General features: G+C 43.1%; 1 non-coding gene and 1 pseudogene across 1 annotated transcript; one reads left to right on the top strand and one right to left on the bottom strand.

The window, feature by feature from the left end:
* Window positions 1-4,080: 4,080 nt before the first annotated feature.
* Window positions 4,081-4,187, bottom strand: LOC120278368. The gene has a single exon (XR_005541699.1). It is a non-coding gene; the product is annotated as a small nucleolar RNA R71 (small nucleolar RNA).
* A 3,649-nt stretch (window positions 4,188-7,836) lies between these two features.
* LOC120277745 lies at window positions 7,837-10,928 on the top strand (annotated as a pseudogene).
* The last annotated feature ends 313 nt before the right edge of the window (window positions 10,929-11,241 follow it).

The raw sequence follows: 11,241 nt of genomic DNA, 5'->3' as shown, positions 1-11,241 counted from the left end.
ACTTGAATTCAACCAAATGCTTTCTTTTAAACATTTTTCTTTTGATTTACGGATTAAATATATTTTTTTCTCCATCCAATCCTAGTATGTTTGTTTTAGTGGAAATTTATTATTATTATTTCTTTAACGTGGGAATCCGGCTAAGGCTTAATGATTGGCATATATTTTATAATTATTTATTTAATTATTTATTTGTTTACTTTATTATTTATCACTTGAATATTTGGGAAAATAATTGTGAATATTCTGCTTTTTGGATATGAAATTTGTTTGTCTCCAAATGAGCTATACGCAACCCTATCAATGGGGATTAATCATTATCCTTATCGATAAGAAATTCTGGAAAAATCAGAGTGCAGTTTTACACCGTGTCTATTCGGTGAAAGAATTAATAGCCTTTTAACACAATGTCCATTTGGTGAAACAATAAACAACTATCTGGTATCTCTGACTTGGGTCACCGATGGTGAACAAATGACCTCTGGCATCATTATTGAATTTGGAGACATACTCTAGAATCTATTACATTCTGCTTTGCCCTCTTGACTTTGATTTTCTTCAATTACACTATTTATGTGTTATTGATTTTAGTGTATGATTAAAATTTGAACTTTTGTTTTCAGTTTGTTTTGGATTACTTACTAGGCTAGTGAGCTCATGGATTTATTTTAAATCCTTTTTAGATCAGGAGCAATAGTCCTAGTGACCTTAACAAGCTTCTAGTAGATGCTTTTCTTTAGAGTTGTGTTTTATGGCTTTATTATCAGCTGTATGGTTGTTTAAGAAACTCCTTGTGGATCATTCTATATTCTTTTACTTTGTATTTGAACCTTGTTCGTGACCCTTAAGTTATACCCATATTTTACATTTCTATCATTAAGTTATACCCATATTTTACATTTATGTCAGTTTATTTCTTTCTCCACTCTGTGTTAGGTTTTGAGGCCTTGCAGGTTCACCGGGCTCCTGCCTTGTGGGTTTGTGGTCATTTATCTGCGCATTGGGTCAACCCAAGCCTGGTTGGGGCATGACAATTCAGTACTTGACGCTTTAACCCTTACATGTCTCTTCTAAAGGGAAGGGTGACACATATCAGAATTACGTGTGAACCACAAGTGCATGGTTGTCGAAGTAATAATTACCCCGGTGAGTAGGTAGTTGAATCCACAGGGAACGGAAGTATTAGTAGTAACCAATTCTTAGTTATCTAGTCGAAATCAATGGATGTGATGAAGTGAACTAATTGCAAGAAAATTAGTAAGCAAGCAAGTGGGCAAGAAAGATGACAACACCCCTTTGCGTGTGTAATGCAAGTGCACGGGTTATCGAAGTAATAAAAGTACCCTAGTGAGTGGGTAGTCGTATCCATAGGGAATAGTGATTAGAAACACAAGAATTGCTATTTAACTATGGTGAAGGTGAATCAATAGTGGTGTAAACAATATCAATGCAAATAAAAATTAGAAAAAGAAGAGAGAAACGCAATAAAATGATAGGAGAGACAATCGACAGAAAGTGGGGTACCCGGACATTGCTCACTGATAAGTGCTTGTGCGATATGAATGCGAAGCGTTCATTCCTTATGTTGAGCATTACTTTTCTCAGGTTTTTACATTAATATGTGTGTTTTTATGTTACTTTTATGCAGGTAAGGTTGTGAGGCCGAGTATGAAGGAAATAGGCCAATGTGGATCATAATGCACCTATTTTGGAGGAGATCTTGCTAAGGTTCAAACGCGAAGGCATAGGTCAGGTGTGAGATGCTAGAGTGTGTGCCAACCTCCTCGTATTCGAGTGAGCACATTCATTTGGAGGGGCACAAAGGCAGTCACACTCGAGCATTCTGATTTATGCATATAAGAACAAGAGATCCACCAACGTGTACATCATTGAAGAAGCAAGTGATTCACGACGTAAACGTGTGCCCGTTTGCGTTACCCTAATGAAAGTATGGAATTCGGGAGTATTTCCGGTAGAGTACTGTAGCAGGTTACTATAGCAAAATAATGTAGCAAGTATTGTAGCAGCCCGGCCGAGAAATCAGACAAAACAGAGAATCCACACGGGCGTGTGGAAATTATCCACGCCCGTGTGGAAATTCCACAGGGGCGTGTGACATCATACACGCCCGTGCAGTCGCCCGATTCCAGCCCTATTTAAAGCTGATTTCAGCCCCGATTTCAGCATTCTTTTCTCCATCTTTTCCCTAACTTGTGAGAGGGTTTCGGCTAGGGTTTCGAGGGGTATTGGCCAAGGTTTTGGAGAGGTTCTACGGCTCCAACATCGTGATTCCATTAGGAAGAAGGTTGGTAGGGGAGCTTCGATCGAGGCGTATCCTATACCGGACGAAGGAATCCTTGGACGACGAGTAGAGGACTTTCCACAAGACCATCGACACGACCATCGAGGGGGTTTCTTTATGGATTCATTGCTTTTACATTCAATTTCTTTGATTGTACTTAGCTCCATGGAGAGCTAAACCCCTAGTGGGTACTTGGGTGGTTGTGAACCCTAGGATGTACTCATTTTATTGAACTTCTTTATCATGCTTTCAATAAATTGATGTTTATTGTGAGTTCCAACCTTGAATGCTTGATTGTATGAACATTTCCCCTAGAGTGACACTAGGGTTGAGAGTTCTTGTTGGTAACCTTGTGAGTGAGTGACACACCACGAGCGTTAGACAAAGCTAGGTTGGAGAGGGTTGAGAGGGTGAGTTGAGAGGTACAGGAGCATCCCATTTCCCCTCTGACGTGATAGATTCTACCTCCATTCCTTGAGTTCTTTGTGGCCATAATAGAGTGAATGGCCTAAGGGATGAACCTCCGCTGGGGCCTAGTTGCGCGTGCAATGGAGTGAAGCGTTGAGGGGATCTTAGTATCTAGGGCTTAATTGTGGCTAGGGACCTTCCGCCTGGACCAAAGGGTTAGGTCTATAATTAGGAAGTCATTTATCACTTGGAATCCCTAGAGCCCATTGCAACTTTATTCGAGTGCGAGGTTGAGAGGTTACTTAATCTCTCCTCCGGGACATGAATAGAGTTATGCATAGTTGACCTTAGATTTGGGACTATGTATGTAAGGATTTCCACGACTCACCATTGCATCGATTTGGAAGCATAATAGAGAGTTCTTGCACTTGAAACGATTTTCCTAGGTGAAGCATCATCCGAGTACCCCATCGTTATCGATTGCCTTACCCTTTTTCTTTATTCTTGCTCTCTCACTTGTTTCTTTTATTATTGAGAATTGAATCAATTTCACACCAATCTTTATTGATCTTCCACATAGCTAAGAACCAAATTAAGTATTTTCATTCCCTACTCCCTGTGGATTCGACCCCGCTCACCCGAGATTATTACTTCGACAAACCCGTGCACTTGCGGGATATTAGCATGGGGAACTTGTCAATTTTTGGCGCCGTTGCCTGGGAGTTAGGCGTTTAGAGATACTTTGCACTTTGTTTTCTTAGCTATTTCACTACACATTCTATTTTATATCTTCTTATTCTATCATCGTTCTGATTTTCTTTTTCTTTACTTTTGGTGCAGCTCCAGGTTATGACCTGAGGGAATCCATCAATATTGATTGAAGGAGACCCTGAGCTTGAAAGTACACTTCGAAGGAAAAGGAAAGAACCTGTACAAGAACAGTCTAATCCAGCTGATTTGGAAGTAGAAGGATCTGACAACATGGTAGAACAAAATGAGCAACAACGGACACTATCCGATTATGCCAGACCTTCAGTGTTGGGGACACAATCGAGTATTGTGCGTCCCCCAATCACAGCTCAGAATTTCGAGCTAAAGCCAACATTCATCCATATGCTGCAGGAGTCCGCACAATTCAACGGTTTGGCCGATGAGGATACAAACAGTCACATAGAGAGCTTCCTCGAGGTGTATGACATGCTGAAGATAAATGGTGTGATGGATGATGCCATCAAATTGAGAGTCTTCCTATTTTCCTTGAAGGGGAAACAAAGCAGTGGCGACACTCATTACCTAGGGCATCAATCACTACATGGGAGAAGATGGTAGAAGCTTTTCTAGCCCGTTATTTCCCTCCCGGAAAATCAGCAAAGCTTAGGAATGAGATCTCATCCTTTATGCAGTTGGAATTGGAGTCTCTATTTGAGACATGGGAAAGGTTCAAGGAACTCCTGTGCAAGTGTCCGCAACACGGATTCCCAGAGTGGATGATTGTTCAAACCTTCTACAATGGTTTGAACCCGAGTACAAGGCAACTCTTGGATGCGGCGGCAGGAGGTACCTTAGGTAGCAAGACCCCCGACGAAGCACGTCAATTGATTGAGGAAATGGGGTTAAATAGCTACCAGTGGAACGCTAGGGAAAAGAAAAAGGTGGCCGAACTCCATGAAATTGATGCGGTAACTTCATTGGCGGCCCAAGTGGAGAGTTTGAGTAAAAAGCTAGATCTTATAGCTTCGAATAGAGTTGCGGCCGTGACAAATTGTACCGGTTGTGGTGGAGGACATGCTCCTTCCGATTGCCCAATCGTCATAGGTGATGTTTCTTCAGTTGAGAATGTTGACTTTGTAGGTAATGGAATGAGACCTTAAGGGAATCCATACAGCAACACCTACAATTCACGTTGGAAGAATCATCCCAACTTTTCATGGAGTAATCAAGGACCACAGAAGACCATGGGGCCATCGGGGTTCCAATAACAACAACAAGCCCCTCAAGTGGAAAACAGAATTTCAGGCTTGGAAACCCGAATGACGGATTTGGAGAAGCACTTGGCTAGATTTGTTCAATCGGCAAATACAAGGTTTGAATCAGTCGAGGCTACACTTCGCAATCACACCGCCTCCTTGCACAACCTTGAAAATCAAGTGGGGCAAATTGCGAAATCTCTTTCCGAAAGGCCACATGGAAGTTTACCAAGCAACACGGAAACCAACCCGAGAGAACATGTGAAGGCAATCGCTTTGAGAAGCGGTTGTGAGGTTGAAGGGCGGCTTCCGAGTGAAAACCGAAAGAACACGCACCCGAGGTCGTAGAGGTTGAGAAGGGAGAAAACAAAGAGAAAGAGGTGGCACCCCCATCTTTCAAGCCAAGAATCCCTTATTCCTCTAGATTAAAGAATGACCAAGGGGATGACCAGTATAAGAAGTTTCTGAGTTTGTTCAAGCAACTCCACATCAACATTCCTTTTGTTGAGGCTTTGGCTCAAATGCCTAAGTATGCGAAGTTCCTGAAAGACCTATTGACCAACAAGAGGAAATTTGAGGAGAGTGCTTCAGTGGTGCTTGATGCTTCATGCTCGGCGGTGTTGCAAAAGAACATGCCGAACAAGAAGATTGACCCGGGAATCTTTATTATTCCGTGTAACATCGGCAACTTAGGCGAGGAAATGTCATTGGCAGATTCAGGGGCAAGTATCAACGTCATGCCATATACTTTCTTCCAAAATCTAGGCTTGGGTGAGCCTAGGCCTACTTGGATGACTTTACAATTGGCGGACAGAACGGTACGACATCCGAGAGGCATCATTGAAGACGTGCTTGTCAAGGTGGACAAGTATATTTTTTCGATTGACTTTGTAGTGCTAGATGTTGATGAGGATGCAGATGTACCCTTGATACTTGGGAGACTGTTCTTGCGGAGTTCCAAAGCATTGATTGACATGGACGGCGGAGAGCTCACATTGAGAGTGGAGACGATAAGCTCACTTACCGCCTTGCTGAAGCCATGCGGCATTCTCTCAATTTTGATGACACTTTGTATTTTCTAGACACTACTGATGAGATTGTTGATGAATATATACAGGAAATGTTCAACCCGGATCCGTATGAAGGTTTTTTCGACCAAGAGGAGAGCAATGAAGAAGTAATGATGCTTGGTTCGACTGGAGAGGAAACATCTACCTCGGGAATCTTGAAGAAGGTGCTCCGGAAAGTGAAGAGGGCTCGAAGACGCCACTGAAAACGCCCCAAGACTGTTGGAGACGTACATGAGCCAAGAAAGTTGGACGAACCATTGTTAGGTGGTCCGAAACCCGATAGTGCACCCTCTACCCTCAAGAGACTTTGCTCATCATGCTTTCAAGTTATGGGTAAGAGGGCAACCTTCATTCATGAACCACCGTGAGGTAAGAAAGATACGTGATAAACGCCTAAATATATGTATTTTATATGTATTAATCTTGTATCATTTGTGAATATGTTAAAGAATTGATGCCCGTTTTATGTCTAAATTGGTAATTTCGGTGTTGCAGGTCTTAAATGAGTCTAACGATGCTAAAAAATGTAAATCGGATGAATTCGACACCAAAAACAGCATTTTTGGGGTCCCAGCACTGCAGCGGCACTGTAGCGGTATTGTAACAAGTCATTGTTCTTGCTGCGGGCATTTGGCTGTGAGTTTCACGGGCTCCATGCGCCCGCATGGGTGCCCGTGAGGTTTGCTGGAAATTCTCAATACTCGGTACTGTAGCGAAAATACTGTAGGGAAAACACTGTAGGTAAGTACTGTAGCACCGACATGTTTTCTGGGCATTTGGCTGTGAGCTTCACGGGCTCCATGCGCCCGCATGGATGCCCGCATGGACTGACGGGATATAAATGAAACCGATTTGTCTAGGGCAAAGGGAGGAGTTTTTGGGAGAGTTCTTGGAGCCGATTTTCACCAGTCTTTAGGAGGTAAGATCACACGTTTTGGAGATGGGAAATCAAAGGGAGAAGCTCGATTTTGGCTAGATCTTCATCGATCTCTTCTTTGGGAGTTTGTAGACGATGAGGGAAGCCGCCCCCATCGCGGCGTCCGTGGAAGCATTTCCACCTAGCTTGGCTTGTCTTCCTACTTCTATTGTTTGAGGGAGTTTTCTTATGCCATTTGTAGTTGTTTTCATGGACTTGTTGCTTGTATTTGTTTGCATGGACGAGTAGACCACAAGGTCACCGGATGCCAGTGAACCTTGGGGTGAACTTGTGTATTTGGATGATTTAATTTTGTCTATTGCAATTGTTGTGTATTTGTGATTCATTCTTGGTGCATTTGATGTGTTGCTTACATGAAAACTCTGTAAACCAACTGCTAGGTTGTACTTGGTAGCGTGACCATCGCCCTTGTACTAGACACACCAAGTTTGGAAGGGATTCATGTACGAATACGCCGTGACCATCGGGTATTCTATACCCCTCCACCATTGGGGCTAGACCAAGTTGTGTTCCGGCCCTAATTAGGGATTTCCCCACTTGTTAATGCAATCGTATGAGGATTTGATCAGAAGAAATTCTGTGTCAATACTTATACCGGATTAGGGGTTAATTGCCGTGACCATCGGGTTGATCTAATTTAGGAAATCTGTAGGTCCAAACCTTCAATTGCATGACATTCTTAGCATCCTTTGCACTTTAGTAGCCCCTAGGGAATCCGCATCCGTGACCATTTCTTTCCCCTGATTTTATACCCCTACCTTATCATAGACTCCATTTGTAGTTCTTTTATTTCAAGTAATACATTAGAGAAACCCTTCGAATCATTTGGCTAGACAATACGCAAAGAGGAAGTAAGAGTAGATTCTTGGGCCCAGGGAATACGACCCTCTCGTGCTCGCATGAGGGGTATTACTTGACGACTCCGTGCACTTGCGGATCACTCATCAAGTTTTTGGCGTCGTTGCCGGGGACCCACAACGAATACTCGGAAAACTTAGAGTTTATTGATTTAGCCATTATTTCTTTAATTCTGTACATTTGTTTCTTTTATTTTGCACTTTTGTTCCTTTTTATTTAATTCGAAATTATTTTCTGCTTTTAAATAGTTCTTTTTGTTTAACATTTTCTAGTTATTCATTATCCACTACAATCATGTTTTCAGCCAGCAGTTGGGGTGATGCTTCCTTTCTGCATACTCCATACTCGAATTCCCTACTTGATTCTCTAGTGGCACTTGAACCAGAAGGGATGATTAGAACGCACATTCTTGATAGTTGTAGATGGTCTGAGCATTACAGTGTGGCTAGAACTGTACCCTTGGAAGAACTTGATGTGCATGACCTATTCGCGCATTATCTGATGACCAACAATGTGTTGCCAATAGTTGAGCTTACTCCACTCGTCCAACCCTCCATCCCCATCACTGAGGAGGAAAGGAACAGGTCTGATAACTCTGGTGTACTAGTTCAGCGAGATGAAGAGGAAATAGATCTCATGGGGGGAAGTGACTCAGGGTCATCAGGGTGTGAGATTCACGCTATAGAAGAGTTCTTGGATAGTGGTAGCTCCACGGATGAGGAGTATAGAGGATTCGAAGATTTTGATTTCGGGAAGTTTGGGGGATTAAAATCATCAATTGAGGAACCCCCGGATCTAGAACTGAAGCCGCTACCCGAGCACTTGGAGTATGCATTTCTGGCAGAGGGATCAAAACTTCCAATCATCATTGCCTCAGACTTGACCCCTAAGCAAAAATCCGACCTTCTAAGTGTGTTAAAAAAGCACAAAAAAGCAATTGCGTAGAAGATTTCAGATATTAAGGGGATTAGTCCTTCCTTTTGTACACACAAAATTCTCATGGAAGATAATCATAGGCCGACAGCTATACCCCAGAGGCGGCTTAACCCTAATATGAAAGAAGTAGTACACAGCGAGGTGATCAAACTTCTTGATGCTGGCATCATTTACCCTATCTCTGACAGTGAGTGGGTGAGCCCGGTGCAGGTGGTGCCAAAAAAAGGGGGATGACGGTGGTCACTAATGAAAAAAATGAATTAGTCCCCACTAGAACGGTCACAGGTTGGAGGGTGTGCATAGACTACAGAAAACTCAATGATGCTACTAGAAAAGATCATTTCCCTCTACCTTTCATTGACCAAATGCTTGAACGACTAGCAGGGCACTCATATTACTGTTTCTTGGATGGTCTCTCCGGATACTTTCAAATCCCAATTGCCCCAGAAGACCAGGAGAAGACAACTTTCACATGCCCCTATGGTACTTTTGCTTACCGTCGTATGCCTTTCGGTCTATGTAACACGCCAGCTACCTTCCAGCGATGCATGATAGCCATATTTGATGATCTTGTGGAAGATATTATGGAGGTTTTCATGGATGATTTCTTAGTTTTTGGTGATTCTTTCGGCCTCTGCCTCAAAAATCTAGAGCGGGTCTTAGCCAGATGTGAGGAAACCAACTTGGTTCTCAGCTGGGAAAAGTGTCATTTTATGGTCAAGGAAGGCATTGTGCTTGGTCATAGGATATCATAACAAGGAATTGCGGTGGATAAGGCCAAGGTTTCCACCATCGAGCAGCTACCTCCCCCAACGTCGGTGAAAGCCATTAGGAGCTTTTTGGGACATGCAGGTTTTTACAGAAGATTCGTCAAGGATTTTTCATTGATTGCACGACCACTTACAAAACTTCTTGAGAAGGACGCGGCATTCGAGTTTGGTGATGAGTGCATGACTGCTTTTCTTACCCTTAAGAAAAAGCTTGTTGAAGCCCCGATTATTGTGTCCCCCGATTGGAATTTACCTTTTGAACTCATGTGTGATGCTAGCGACTTTGCAGTGGGGGCAGTTCTCGGGCAACGTCGGGGGGGTCATTTCCACCCTATTTACTATGCAAGCAAGACATTGAATGATGCTCAGGAGAATTATACGACCACCAAGAAAGAAATGCTTGCTGTGGTTTTTGCATTTGACAAGTTTCGTTCATATTTAGTGTTATCAAAGGTGATCGTGTTCACAGACCATTCTTTTCTAAAATATCTTTTGAGCAAACAGGATGCAAAACCTCGTTTGATCCGGTGGGTACTCTTGCTTCAGGAGTTTGACTTGGAGATTAAGGATAAGCGGGGGGCTGAAAATTTGGCCGCCGACCACCTATCGCGCCTTGTGATCCCATTGGAGAGCACCAAGGATAGAAAGGAGATAAATGATGGTTTTCCTGATGAGCAGTTATTTAGCATTCAAATAATGAGAGAAGAAGAAATTCCATGGTTCGCTGATTTTGCAAACTATCTTGCTGCAGGGACACGTCCTGATCAGCTGACTTATCAACAACGGAAGAAGTTCTACTCTGATATAAAATATTACTTCTGGGAAGATCCCTATTTGTTTAGAACTTGCGCCGACCAGGTGGTAAGGAGATGTGTATCTCATTCGGAAGGGTATTGTATCTTGGAGCATTGCCATGCCGGTCCCGCTGGGGGGCATTACAGTGCCAACCGAATGACCAGGAAAATTCTAGATGCAGGTTTCTATTGGCCGTCCATCTTTCAGGACGCACAAAAGTTTGTTCAATGTTGCAATAGGTGTCAGCGGACTGGAAACATTTCAAGGAGAGATGAGATGCCACAAACCTGGACCCAAGCTTGTGAGGTGTTCGATGTGTGGGGGATTGATTTCATGGGACCCTTCCCTAGTTCCCGTGGTAATCAGTTTATTCTGGTAGCTGTAGATTATGTTTCTAAATGGGTTGAAGCACAGGCATCCCCCACAAGTGATGCACGAGTGGTAGTAAAATTTTTAAAAAAACTATTCTCCAGATTTGGTACACCGAGAACGATCATCAGCGATAGAGGTACCCACTTTTGTAACTCTCAGTTTGCAAACACCCTGAAGTGATATAGATTATTCCACAGGGTTGGAACTCCGTACCATCCTCAAACTAGTGGGCAAGTTGAAGTCTCCAACCGCGAATTGAAACGGATTTTGGAGAAGTCCGTAAGTCAGCACAGGAAGGATTGGGCAGATCATCTGGATGATACCCTTTGGGCATATCGGACAGCGTATAAGACACCTCTTGGAGCGACCCCTTATAGGCTAGTCTACGGGAAAGCTTGCCATTTACCCGTCGAATTGGAACATAAAGCATACTGGGCTATTAAGCAACTGAATTTTGATCCTCAGCTAATCGGTCATAAGCGGAAGTTCCAACTAAGTGAGTTGGATGAATGACGGACTATGGCATATGAAAATTCCTTGCTTTACAAGAAAAGGATCAAGGAGTATCATGACCGACACATTAAACATGGGAAACACTTCAAGGAAGGGGACCAGGTTCTTCTCTTCAATTCGAGGTTACGTCTCTTCCCGGGGAAGTTAAAATCGAGATGGCACGGACCCTTCACAGTTTCACAAGTCTTTCCCCATGGCGCCATTGAGATAACTCATCCGGATAAAGGTACATTTAAGGTTAACGGTCACCGATTGAAGCCATACCTATCTTGGAGCACTTCTCTTGGGCTTGGAGGTAAGTCCCCACCATTTG

Source organism: Dioscorea cayenensis, chromosome 15, assembly GCF_009730915.1.
Source record: "Dioscorea cayenensis subsp. rotundata cultivar TDr96_F1 chromosome 15, TDr96_F1_v2_PseudoChromosome.rev07_lg8_w22 25.fasta, whole genome shotgun sequence".
Lineage (NCBI taxonomy): Eukaryota > Viridiplantae > Streptophyta > Magnoliopsida > Dioscoreales > Dioscoreaceae > Dioscorea > Dioscorea cayenensis.
Note: the sequence above shows the minus strand (reverse complement) of the source record. Positions and strands in the feature narration are given on the sequence as shown.